Source organism: Mirounga angustirostris, unplaced genomic scaffold, assembly GCF_029215605.1.
Source record: "Mirounga angustirostris isolate CCGP_5_RB_7025 unplaced genomic scaffold, mMirAng1.0.hap1 SCAF_4, whole genome shotgun sequence".
Classification (NCBI taxonomy): Eukaryota; Metazoa; Chordata; class Mammalia; order Carnivora; family Phocidae; genus Mirounga; species Mirounga angustirostris.
In genome coordinates this window covers 65858670-65870209 of record NW_026991712.1, presented here as the reverse complement: position 1 = coordinate 65870209, position 11540 = coordinate 65858670, and the positions used below count along the sequence as shown (strand labels likewise).

Below are 11540 nucleotides of genomic sequence, written 5' to 3'. Positions count from 1 at the left end.
GGTAAATAAATGGAGAGACTCAAACCAAGCATTAAAACTGCCTTTCTTATATGTAGTATATTTCAGGGTAACAAAATAGTTGATGTGTAATAATTATTCTGAAAACCGGTAAATATTAAGAAACAAGCATTCAACCTGCTTTTCTTTACAAACGTGCCTCAAGGTAACCAGTTAGCTAATAAATGACACATCCGGCCTCACCTTGTCTTTTTTTTTTTTTTTTAAGATTTTATTTGACAGAGAAACAGAAAGGGAACACAAGCAGGGGGAGGGGCAGAGGGAGAAGCAGGCTCCTCACTGAGTAGGGCTGCGGCACTCGATCCCAGGACCCTGGGATCATGACCTGAGCCGAAGGCAGACGCTTAATGACTGAGCCACCCAGGCGCCCCTGGCCTCACCTTGTCTTAAAATGCCCCTCACATGGGCACTTCACTGTCCTATCTGGTGGTCTTTTGCCAGTTAGGTTTTTCTGGATTCTTACTTGGAACCTCTTAAGGCCCATTTCAATGTGTTATATTTTCTATAGACAGGCAGTCGGAGCTGGAAAAAGTGCTGAACTAGAGAGAAAGGGTCTGGATTTTCAGGGAAGATACTGTTTAAAGCTTGCAGATTATTCAACCTATCTCACCAAATGGGATTGTCATTAAAACTTAATGTGAGACAGGCTGATGAACATATTTGGACATTTGTCCCCTACTTTACTAACCACTGGATCATACCACACAGCCGACTAAATGTCTTTCATGGGTACTATTTATTGGGCCCTTGTGATAAACCAGGTATAACCCTTAATATTTTACAAATGTTACACAGTCGGTCTTCAGGGCTATCCTGTGAGGTGGCTATTTTCCCCACTGTGCAGTTCAGGGAATTGAGACCTGGAGAGGCTGACTGACTTACCTAGGGCCACACAGCTGATAAGTGGCAGAGGCATTTTTGAATATGGGTCTGTCTGACTTGGAAGTTCACATACTTTCTACAAGAGAATTCAGCTTCACCATCTACCGATACAAACAAATGGGAATCTGACCTTTTTGTTAAATTTCTGCAAGGGAGCTGGCCCACAACTGGCCTTGGTCACCTTTCTATTGCCTAAAATACACTTAATAATGGATAAATCTCTCCCTAAACAATGACACTGTAGTCCTTTAATCTGTTAGGAATTTGGAGGCAGAGAAAGGTCAAGGGACTTTTTCATGGCTGCACAGTGAGTAAGAGAGAACCCTGATTCTTTCTCCTCTTTTCAATAAATAACTACTGACGTTTCAGTTTTTCTGGATTCTGCCAAGGAAGCTGAGCCATTTATTTGGGTAAGAAACTCCAGGTTCAGATACACTAAAAAGAAAGGAAAGTCATTTTCTCCTAAAGTCTCCAAATGGATTGCCCTATAACTTTCTACATTAATTTCCAAACTTAGTTGTGCAAAACAATCACCTAAGATTCAGGGAAGAGGCCTGGGTATATATATTTTTAAACATACTCTCCAAAGTGGAGTTTCAGAACCATCAATCTTGCAGAGAAGACGGAAATTGTATGATTTATTGCTTCCTAATGAATCACTCCAAAACTTAGCAGCTTAACACAATAATCGTTTATTATCTCATAGTTTCTGTGCATGCAGAATCCATGTGTGCCTTAGCTCAGGGTCTCTGGTTCAGGGTCTTTCACAAGACTGCAATCAAGGTATCAATGGAGCTCCTGTCATCTCAAGGCTCAACTGGGAGAGGATCTTTTGCCAAGTTCACTCACATGTCTGTTAGCAGGATTCAGTTTCTCAGAGGCTGATGAAAAGAGGGCCTCAGCTGCTTGCTGGCTGATGGCCAGAGGCCTCCCTCAGTTTCTTGCCACATAAGTCTGTCCATAGGGCAGCTCACAATATGGCAGATGGCTTCTCTCAGAGAGAGCAAAGGAGAGACCAAGAGAGACCAAGCAAGATGAAAGCCACACTCTTTTTAACCTAATCTTTTAATTGCCATCCTATCACTCTTGTATTTGATTCATTAGAAGGAGGTCACTAGGTCAAACCCACCCTCTTTAACAGGGGATTGCATAAGGGTGTGAATACCAGGAGGCAAGGATCATTGGGGGCCGTTTTAGAGGTTACCTATCATAGAGATGTAAACAAAGAATTAAAAAACAATGTGATAATATATTCCTAGCTTTGCCCACTGAGAGGTTGTATATATAAAATATAAACAAAATATAAAATAAATATACATGATACTTTATGAATAAATGAATATAAATAAGTAAATGGGCAGAAGAAACAAATCTTACTTAGAGAAGAATTATAAGTTATTTATGTAGATATTCCTCTCCAAGAGTTGAAGCTTAATCTCTTATGACACTTGAGGGTGGGTAGCATTTAGTGACTTGCTTCCAAAGAAGAGAATATGGAAAGAGGGTAAAAAATGCAACTTTACAGTGGAGAAACTAGCAAACATTACCATGGTCAAGTTAACATCAGCAGAAATAAATCATGCTAATATTATGTACCCCCTGAAATGATGTGATGAAAAGGGCATCTCAATGTGTGATATTCTCCCAAACCTTAGAACCCCAGTCTAATCATGAGAAAAATAGCAGACAAATTCAAAATCAAGGCCTATTTTATAATATATCTGACCACACTCCTCAAAACTGTCATGGTCATATCAAGATTATGAAAAACAAGGAAATACTAAGAAACTGTCACAGACCAGGAGTCTAAGCAAGGAGGCATGATGATTAAATGCAATGTGGCATCTTGGATTGGATCCTGGAACAGAGAAAGGACATTAATAAAACCTGAATAAAGTCTGGAGTTTAGTAAAGAGTAATGTACCAATGGTGGCTCCTTAATTTTATAAATGCATCATGATAATGCATGATGTTAGCATTAATGGAAACTGGGTGAGGGGTAAACAGGAATTCTGAACAATCTTTGCAATTTTTCTGTAAATCTAAAATTATTCTAAAATAAAGTTTATTGAAAGCAAAAAGTGAAGCACCTGATTATAATGTCAAGTATGATGACTGGAAGATCTTCCCCTACTTTCTGGCTCAACACATTTTGCACCCTTTCTCCTCCACCAGCCACATACTTCTGGTGCCAGGTGCCATGAGACACATCCATAGGCCCTCTGTGAGATGGCATATAGTATGGCTAGGAGTATCCTGGGAAGACATCACAACATCGTGAGAGTCAGTAATAACTGATCACAAAAGGAATCTAAGTTCAACTCAATCCTCTTCCCCTCACCCAGACCCCAAAATGCCCAGGGTAACTGGAGGGCACCTCGCATGCAGAGAAATGTGAAGAAAAGGAAGCTGGAATGGGAAAAAAAAGGCACATCTTAACCTATCTCTGTTTGAAGGTTTCTTTAAGCCACGTTCCTTTTAAAGAGTAGAAAACAGAGCGCCTGGGTGGCTCAGTCGTTAAGCGTCTGCCTTCAGCTCAGGTCATGATCTCAGGGTCCGGGATAGAGCCCCACATCGGGCTCCCCGCTCAGCGGGAAGCCTGCTTCTCCCTCTCCCACTCCCCCTGCTTGTGTTCCCTCTCTCGCTGTGCCTCTCTTTGTCAAATAAATAAATAAAATCTTTAAAAAAAAAAAAAAGAGTAGAAAACAACATAGGACCATGTGAACTCAGTGCTAGGGTCCCTCCTTGGGTCTTGGAAAGGTCTGGGGCAAGTCAGGGGGTCTGAGCACAAGCTTCATTAGCTTCTCAGTAAACCCACCCTTTAAAGATCTCAAAAGGAACAGGTAAACTTTGCCAGAAATGCCGCTATCCTTTGCCTCCACTCCTTTAGCTCAGAAGCACTAACTCTTTCATCAAGCCTCAGCCGAAGCACACCTCTAGAAAGTGTTCCCTGAGCCCTTGGGCTGGCTTAGGCAGGTCTCCCAGGCTTCCACCATTCCTCCATTATAACATTTGGTTAAGTTTGTGTTTCTGTCTTCCTGTTAGCCTGGAGGCTCACTGAGGGCGTGGTTCAAGGCTTTTAAAAATCTTTGCACTGTCATAATGGGCTCCCAGTAAGTCCTTGTTGAGTAAATGGATTAATGCTCTTGCTGAAGTTGGGAAGCCCTCTCCAGGAAGAGACCCGGGCAACCGGGACAAAACCACCATAGCTCTGGTGCCTGCTGAGTGACCTGTGTGATCAATTACAAAGGGAGGGTAAGAGAGACAACCAATCAGCAACAGCCTCTTTAAAGGCCATACAGAAATACTTAAACAGGTTTTTCACTCCACACATGAATTTCTTATTGGGCCTACACACGTTACCATGCTGAATGTATTCTTAGCTATAGATGCAATGATCATTTTCATGGCAGAATTATTTGAAATCTTAGTGTCCCAGAATATTCAACTATTAAAACACGTGTCCCACGAATCAGACTAAGCAGACGGTGGAACTGAAGACAGTAAAATCCTCATCCATGCTCTTTGTACACTCCGGACCCTCAAACCCCCTAAACACAAACGCACCCGGGATTTGAAGTTCACGTGGGAAGATCTGTCAGGTAAACAGAAGTCTCAATAGCGTGGGATAAAAGGACTCAGGATAAGTCAGGTTAACAAGGGCTTAAAACTCCCAGCTTCTTTCAAGGTAATACACACTTGTGGCTACAAAATGTGGGTCTTGCTACACACTTAGAGAATGGGGTTTACTAACAAAGTACTTTCGTAGACAGAGCAGTGAAGACACAAAGCAAAGCCCATGCGAAAGCGCCCGCCTCTAGCCAAGCACCGCGCTTGCGCACACTCACGGTGTCGTCTTCCTTCCCTCCGGGCTCTCAGTACCGGCCTCCGGGCCGGAGGAAGCAGCTGATTGGTCAGTCTGGTCCGGATTTGGGGCGGAGATTGGGTGATTGGCAGTAAGTCCCCCGGGATAGCCAAGCTGGAAGCTGAAGAAGCTTAAGAAGGCGCCTGGCTGCCGCGCTGTCGAGGTGAGTGGGGCTAGGGACTCAAGAAAGCGGTTGGGGGGTGGGGGGTGGGGGTCGAGGAGGCGCTCCCAAGCCTGAGGGCGGTAGGAAGTCCTGGTAACAAAGTAGAAGCTGAAGGAGTCCCCGATTCGGGCATGAGGGGAGGACGGCGGGCTCCGTGGGCCGGTTGGGTGTCTGCGCCGCGGCTGAAGGGAGGCGAAGACGCTCTCGGGCAGCCGGGGTGGCTGAGGGCTCTGCTGGGGCTGGAGCTCCGGCAGAGCGGAGGGAAGTCGGCTGACTTGCCCTGAAGGTTGGGCACCCACCCACATCTGCCCCCTCACCCGCGGCCCTTAGGTCCACCTTTCCGAGGCCACAGTTCGCTCGCCAGCCGCCAGGCGGCGGTCCCAGGAAGGCCGCCCTTTGTGGTGGTTGCCTGGGGTGTTGCGCTCTCTCCCGGGATTAGACCGGCCGGCCTCCGCGGGTGCGCCTCCGGACCGGGCCTCGGGGATTCTGGGAGGAGACGCACACTTTCTGGTCCGCCTGGGAGGCGTAACCAGTCTCACCTGGCTTGTGTTGTTGTTTCACTTTCCGCCTCCAGTACTTCCAATGTAACTTCCTGAACGTAACGAGGATTTTGCGTTAAGCCCCACAAAAAAGATCGACCTTTGGACTTTTAAAAAAACGTTTTATTATGGCAATCTTCAGACGTACAGAGGTCGAGAGGATGCTATAACGAACTTGGCGAACCCTTCACCCAATTTTAACAATTGTCAACACATGGCCGGGCTTGCTCCCGCTCCACGGGTTATTTTCAAGCAAATCCCAGACATTTAATCTCTCTTAGATATTTCTACGGCTTTGTCATGGTCAATAATTATACTATTTTTCTAATCATTTGCCTTCTAGAGGGGTTGAGTAAAAATAAGGCGAACGTAAAGGTGTAGACGGCGCAAATTTAGTTTGCGCTTCAAGAATGTGGGCAGTTCCCCAACAGTGCAGTTTCACTACGCTGTACTCAGGTTTTCAAAATCATTGAAAACGAAGGTACCAAACAGTCTAGTCTTGGCAGTAGCATTATTGTTTTTGAGCAGTAATATTAATATTGATAATTTCTATTTATGTGGCTCTTGGTATGTATGAAGCACTGTGAAATTGTTTCCACCTGTTCATTTAATTTTTACAATAGCCGTGTGAAGTAGGTATTACCCAGTTTTACAGATGAAGGAAAAGGTGGACTAAGCAATTTGCCTAAGGTCACACTGATGTAAATAAGGGGGGAGTAGGGGGTAGGGGGTCGGGTTTAGGATATTAACCCTGGTCAGTGCCAAGTTCTTGCTCTTTTAACCATAATTAAGTTTCCTAAGAACTGTGGAATAAATGTAACTGCTGAGGATCATTTCTACTGAGCTATAAAATCCATAATGGAAAAAAAAAAAAAAACCTGGAATTTACGAGTACAGTAGTAAGATAGGTATTTTTGTTTCTTTCAAACAGTAAAAGGTTAATGCAATTGAATTTTAAGTTAAAAATCAAAGTATGTAAATGTAGATCAATAAATACAAATGTTTACAATTTCTATACTATAGGACCAGTTAAAGGGGAACGAAAACCAGAAAAAAATATATATCAACGAATAGTCTCAACTTCCTTTGGCATTTAGCATGTACTGGCTATTTATATTAAATACTTTAAACTGTGTCCCTTATCTTCTCATTCTTATACTATTTCTAAGACAGTATCTTCATCCAAACAATGTTAGAGGAGTAAGGAACCAGAAAAAGACAGCTGGGCTTTTTCAGAGGACAGTAGGGAAGACCAGTTAAATTGGAGTTTAGGATTCCTACTGTAGGGGATTAATTCAGAAGTCTAGAATTAAAGTTAGACTCCCATGTGAAGTCCTTTGAGTGCCAAGTTTAAGGAGTTTGAACTTGAGGAAAACAGTGGCTCACTGATTGCAACCATCTCTTGGAAGAGTGAACTGGGCACTATCAAAAAGATGGCTTCACCTTCACAAGATTAGGGACTTGACCTGGGGGATATATAGGAAATAGATTTGGGTAACTGTTGAATTTATGGATAGAAGGCAAGGAAAAGAGAAAAACAAATAGCCCAAAAAAGGGGGATGAAAAGACAGCGAAGTTCTGAAGTGCTGGTAAGTGTCAGTTTCCACGAGTTTTTTGTTTGTTTTGTTTTGTTTTATTTTTTTAAAGTAAGCTCCTCACCGAATGTGGAGCCCAATGCTGGGCTTGAATTTGTGACGGGGAGATCAAGACTTGAGCTGAGATTCAGACTCAGACTCTTAACTGACTGAGCCACCCAGGCACCCCAACAAGTTTGTTTTCTTAGGCAGATTTTTTAAAGATTTTTATTTATTTATTTGAGACAGAGAGAATGAGAAAGAGAGCACATGAGAGGGGGGAGGGTCAGAGGCAGAAGCAGGCTCCTTGCCGAGCAGGGAGCCCGATGCGGGACTCGATCCAGGGACTCCAGGATCATGACCTGAGCCGAAGGCAGTCGCTCAACCAACTGAGCCACCCAGGCGCCCTCTTAGGCAGATTTTTTAAAATGATGAAAAGGGAACTTTTGATCTGATGAAAGGATTTCCGTAAAAGTTACAGTATATATATATATCCTACTTAATGATGAAATATTTATTTCCCTTATGTGAGTTAAGAAAGAGGACAAAAGTGACTACTCTCAACACTTCTGAATAATTCAATAAAGCCAGGAAAAAGACAAAGAAGATACAAAATTTGGAAACGTGACATGGTTATCATAAAAATTTGAAAATCTACTTTAACAGAATTATTTAGTACTTACTGCAAATTATATAGTAAAATTATACAAACCATAAAACTTTTAGTAGCTTTAAAAAGCTAATATTGAGGGGCGCCTGGGTGGCTCAGTCGTTAAGCATCTGCCTTCTGCTTGGGTCGTGATCCCAGGTTCCTGGGACTGAGCTCCACATCGGTCTTCCTGCTCAGCGGGAAGCCTGCTTCTCCCTCTCCCACTCCCCCTGCTTGTGTTCCCTCTCTCGCTGTGTCTCTCTCTGTCAAATAAATAAAATCTTAAAAAAAAAGCTAATATTGAGGAATAAATCTAATTAAATATTTGCAAAACCTTTAAGTGGAAAACTAAAAAATGTGATTAAAAATCAAAGTAGACTTAGGGCGCCTGGGTGGCTCAGTTGGTGAAGTGTCTGCCTTTGGCTCAAGTCATGATCCCAGGATTCTGGGATCAAGTCCCACGTCCAAGGCTCCCAAGCTCAGAAGAAGTCTGCTTCACCTTCTGTCTGCCCCTCTCCCCTGCTCATGTGCGTGCTTGCTCTCTCTCAAATGAATAAATAAATAAAAATCTTAAAAAAATTAAAGTAGACTTAAATAAAATGGGGGTTATGGAATTTAAGTAAATTGGGAGTTTGAATATTGTTAAGGCGTCAGTTCTCCCCAAATTGATCTGTAAATTTACTGTGATTCTCATTAAATTTGAGTAGGTTTTGTGGCAATTGGGAGATGATGATTCTATAATTAATATGAAAATATATAAGACCAAAAGCAATAATGATCGAAAGAACAAAGTCAGAGAACTTAGACCACTGGATATCAAAAGTGATTACAAAGCTATGATAATTAAATAGAACAGTGGTACAAAGAAAAGTATCCAGAATTAGGCTCAGATGGTTCTTGCAGTAAACTGCTGAGGCAGCTGAATATATGGAAAACAACCAAATTCTCAGCTTTATGCTAATCATAAAAATGAATTTGTGGTGTATCTAGAGCTAAATGTGCAATGTGAAACAAAACTTCCTGAAAAAGATATAGGAGAATTTCTGCATGATCATGGTATAGGCAGAGATTGATTTGTTAAGGACATAAAATACACTAACCAAAAACAAAGATAAATTGAACTACATTAAAAATCAGAACTTCTTAATTTAAAATATTTACTCACCATTTTGAAACATTTTGGTCATCTGTACTAATTTATTTTAAAATACTTTTTTTTTTTTTAAAGTAATCTTTACACCAATATGGGGCTCGAACTTACAGCCCTGAGGGTTGCATGCCCTAGTAATGGAGCCAGCCAGGTATCCTGATCATCTGTGTTTTAAATGTTTAGAGCTCTGTGAAAAGGAAATCAATTGCCTGCCCATCAATATTTTTAAAAAATTTTATTACAATGTAGATTTTTTTTTTTTAATTGAAGTCTAGTTGACATACTGTTACATTAGTTTCAGGGGTACAACTAGTGATTCTAGAAGTCTATATGTTCTGCTATGCTCACACACATAGCTATCTGTCACCATACAACACTATTTCAGTATCATTAACTATATTATCCATGCTATAGCTTTCATCTCCTATGACTTATTCCATAATTGGAAGCCTGTAGCAACCACTCCTCTTCACCCTTTTTTTCCATCCCTGACCCCCTGCCCTTCTGACAACCACCAGTTTATTCTTTGTATTTATGGGTTTTTTTAGATTCCACATATAGATGAAATCATATGGTGTTTATCTTTCTCTGACTTATTTTACTTAGCATGATATCCTCTAGGTCCATCCATGTTGCATATGGCAAGACCTCATTCTTTTTCATGGCTAAGTAATATTCCTGTGTATGTGTGTGTATACCACATCTTTTAACCATCTATGGATGGATACTTGGGTTACTTCCCTATCTTGGCTATTATAAATAATGCTGAAATAAAAATAGGGATGCATATCTTTTCAAATTGTGGGTTTGTTTTCTTTGGGTAAATACCCAGAAGTGAAATTAGTGGATTGTATGGTATTTTCTATTTTAATTTCTTTGAGGACCTTCCTTACTGTTTTCCACAGTGGCTGCACCAATTTCCATTCCGAACAGTGCATAGGGTTCCTTTTTCTCCACATTCTTACCAACACTTTTTATTTCCTCTTGATACTAGCCATTCTGACTGGTGTAAGGTGGCAGTGTTGCTTTGATTTGCATTTCCCTGATGATTAGTCATGTTGAGCATTTTTTCATGTGTCTGTTGATTAACTGTATGTCTTCTTTGGAAAAATGTATATTCAAGTCCTCTGCCTATTTTTTAATTGTATTGTTTGGGTGGTTTTTTTTGTTTTGTGTCTGTGTGTGTGTGGGAGGGGTGGGGGTTGCATGTATATATTTTGGACATTAACCCCTTATCTGATATATCACTTACATATAACCCCTTATCTGATATATCACTTACATATATCTTCTCCCATTCAGCAGATTCCCTTTTACAGTTTCCTTTGCTGTGCAAAAGCTTTTCAGTTTGATGTAGTTCCAGTTGTTTATTTTTATTTTGTTCCTTGCCTGAGGAGACAGATACAAAAATTATTGCTGAGACCAATGTCCAAGAGTTTACTGCCTGTGTTTTCTTTTAGGAATTTTATGGTTTCAGGTCTTAAATTTAATCTTTTATTTTTAGTGTGTATGGCGTAAGAAAGTGATCCAGTTTCATTCTATTGCATGTAGCTGTCCAGTTTTCCCAACACCGTTTATTGAAGAAACTGTCTCTTTCCCTTTTTATTTTCTTGCCTCCTTTGTTATGGATTGACTACATATGTGTGGACTTATTTCTAGGATCTCTGTTCTGTTCCATTGATCTTTGTGTCTGTTTTTATGTCAGTACCATCTGTTTTGATTTCTGTAGCTTCGTAGTACAGTTTGAAATATGGGTGCATGAAATCTCCAGCTTTGTTCTTCTTTCTCAAGATTATAGCCAATTTTTATAGATCATTTGTGCTTCTATACAAATTTTAGGATTATTTGTTCTAGTTCTCTGAAAAAATGCTATTGGAATTTTGATGGGGATTGCATTGAATCTGTAGACTGCTTTGAGTGATAGGGACATTGTAACTATTAATTCCTCCAACCCATGAGCATGGTGTATCTTTCCATTTATTTGTGTCATTTTTAGTTCCTTCTGTCAATGTCTTACAGTTTTCAGAGCACAGGTCTTTTACTCCTTTGTTAAATTTATTTGTAGGTATTTTCTACTTTTTAATGCAATTTCAGTGGAATTATTTTCTTAATTTTTCTTTCTGATAGTTTGTATTAGTGTATAGAAGCCCAACAGATTACTCTATAATAATTAATTTTGTATCCTGCATCTTTACTGAATTCGTTTATTAGTTGTAATGGTTTTTTGGTGGAGTCTTTAGGGTTTTCAGTATGTAGTATCATGTCATCTGTAAATAGTGACAATTTTTTATTTCTTTTTTACCAATTTGGATGTCTTTTATTTTTTGTCTGATTGCTGTAGCTAAGATTTGCAGTATTGTGTTGAATAAAAGAGGCAAGAGTAGGTATTCTTGCCTTGTTCTTCATACTAGAGGAAAAGCTTTCAGCTTTTCACTGTTGAGTATGATGTCAGCTGTGGGTTTGTCATGTATGTCCTTTATTATATTGAGATACATTCCATCTATAACAACTTCGTTGAGTTTTTTTTTAATCATGATGAATGTTGAATTTTGTCAGATGGTTTTTCTGCATCTATTGAGATGCTCATATGATTTTTATCTTTCTTTTTGTAATGTGGTGTAATGCATTGATTGATTTGCAGATGTTGAACCATCCTTGCATCCCTGGAATAATTTTGGTAATTTTCTGGTTGTTTCTGTA

General features: G+C 40.4%; 1 protein-coding gene and 1 long non-coding RNA gene across 3 annotated transcripts in view; one reads left to right on the top strand and one right to left on the bottom strand.

The window, feature by feature from the left end:
• Positions 1-1457: 1457 nt before the first annotated feature.
• On the bottom strand, positions 1458-5389 carry LOC135364105 (uncharacterized). Its single transcript, XR_010410680.1, has 3 exons — positions 4749-5389; positions 2991-3156; positions 1458-2758 (listed from the first exon to the last, which is right to left on the bottom strand). It is a non-coding gene; the product is annotated as an uncharacterized LOC135364105 (long non-coding RNA).
• MTFR1 (mitochondrial fission regulator 1) overlaps positions 4793-11540 on the top strand; it is a 65592-nt gene continuing 58844 nt past the window's right edge. The window contains exon 1 of one of the 2 annotated variants that reach the window (XM_045896479.3): positions 4793-4928. The gene's annotated coding sequence lies outside the window, so the exon portion shown is untranslated. The remainder of the gene's footprint in view (positions 4929-11540) is intronic. The other variant, XM_064588273.1, reaches the window with a different exon arrangement.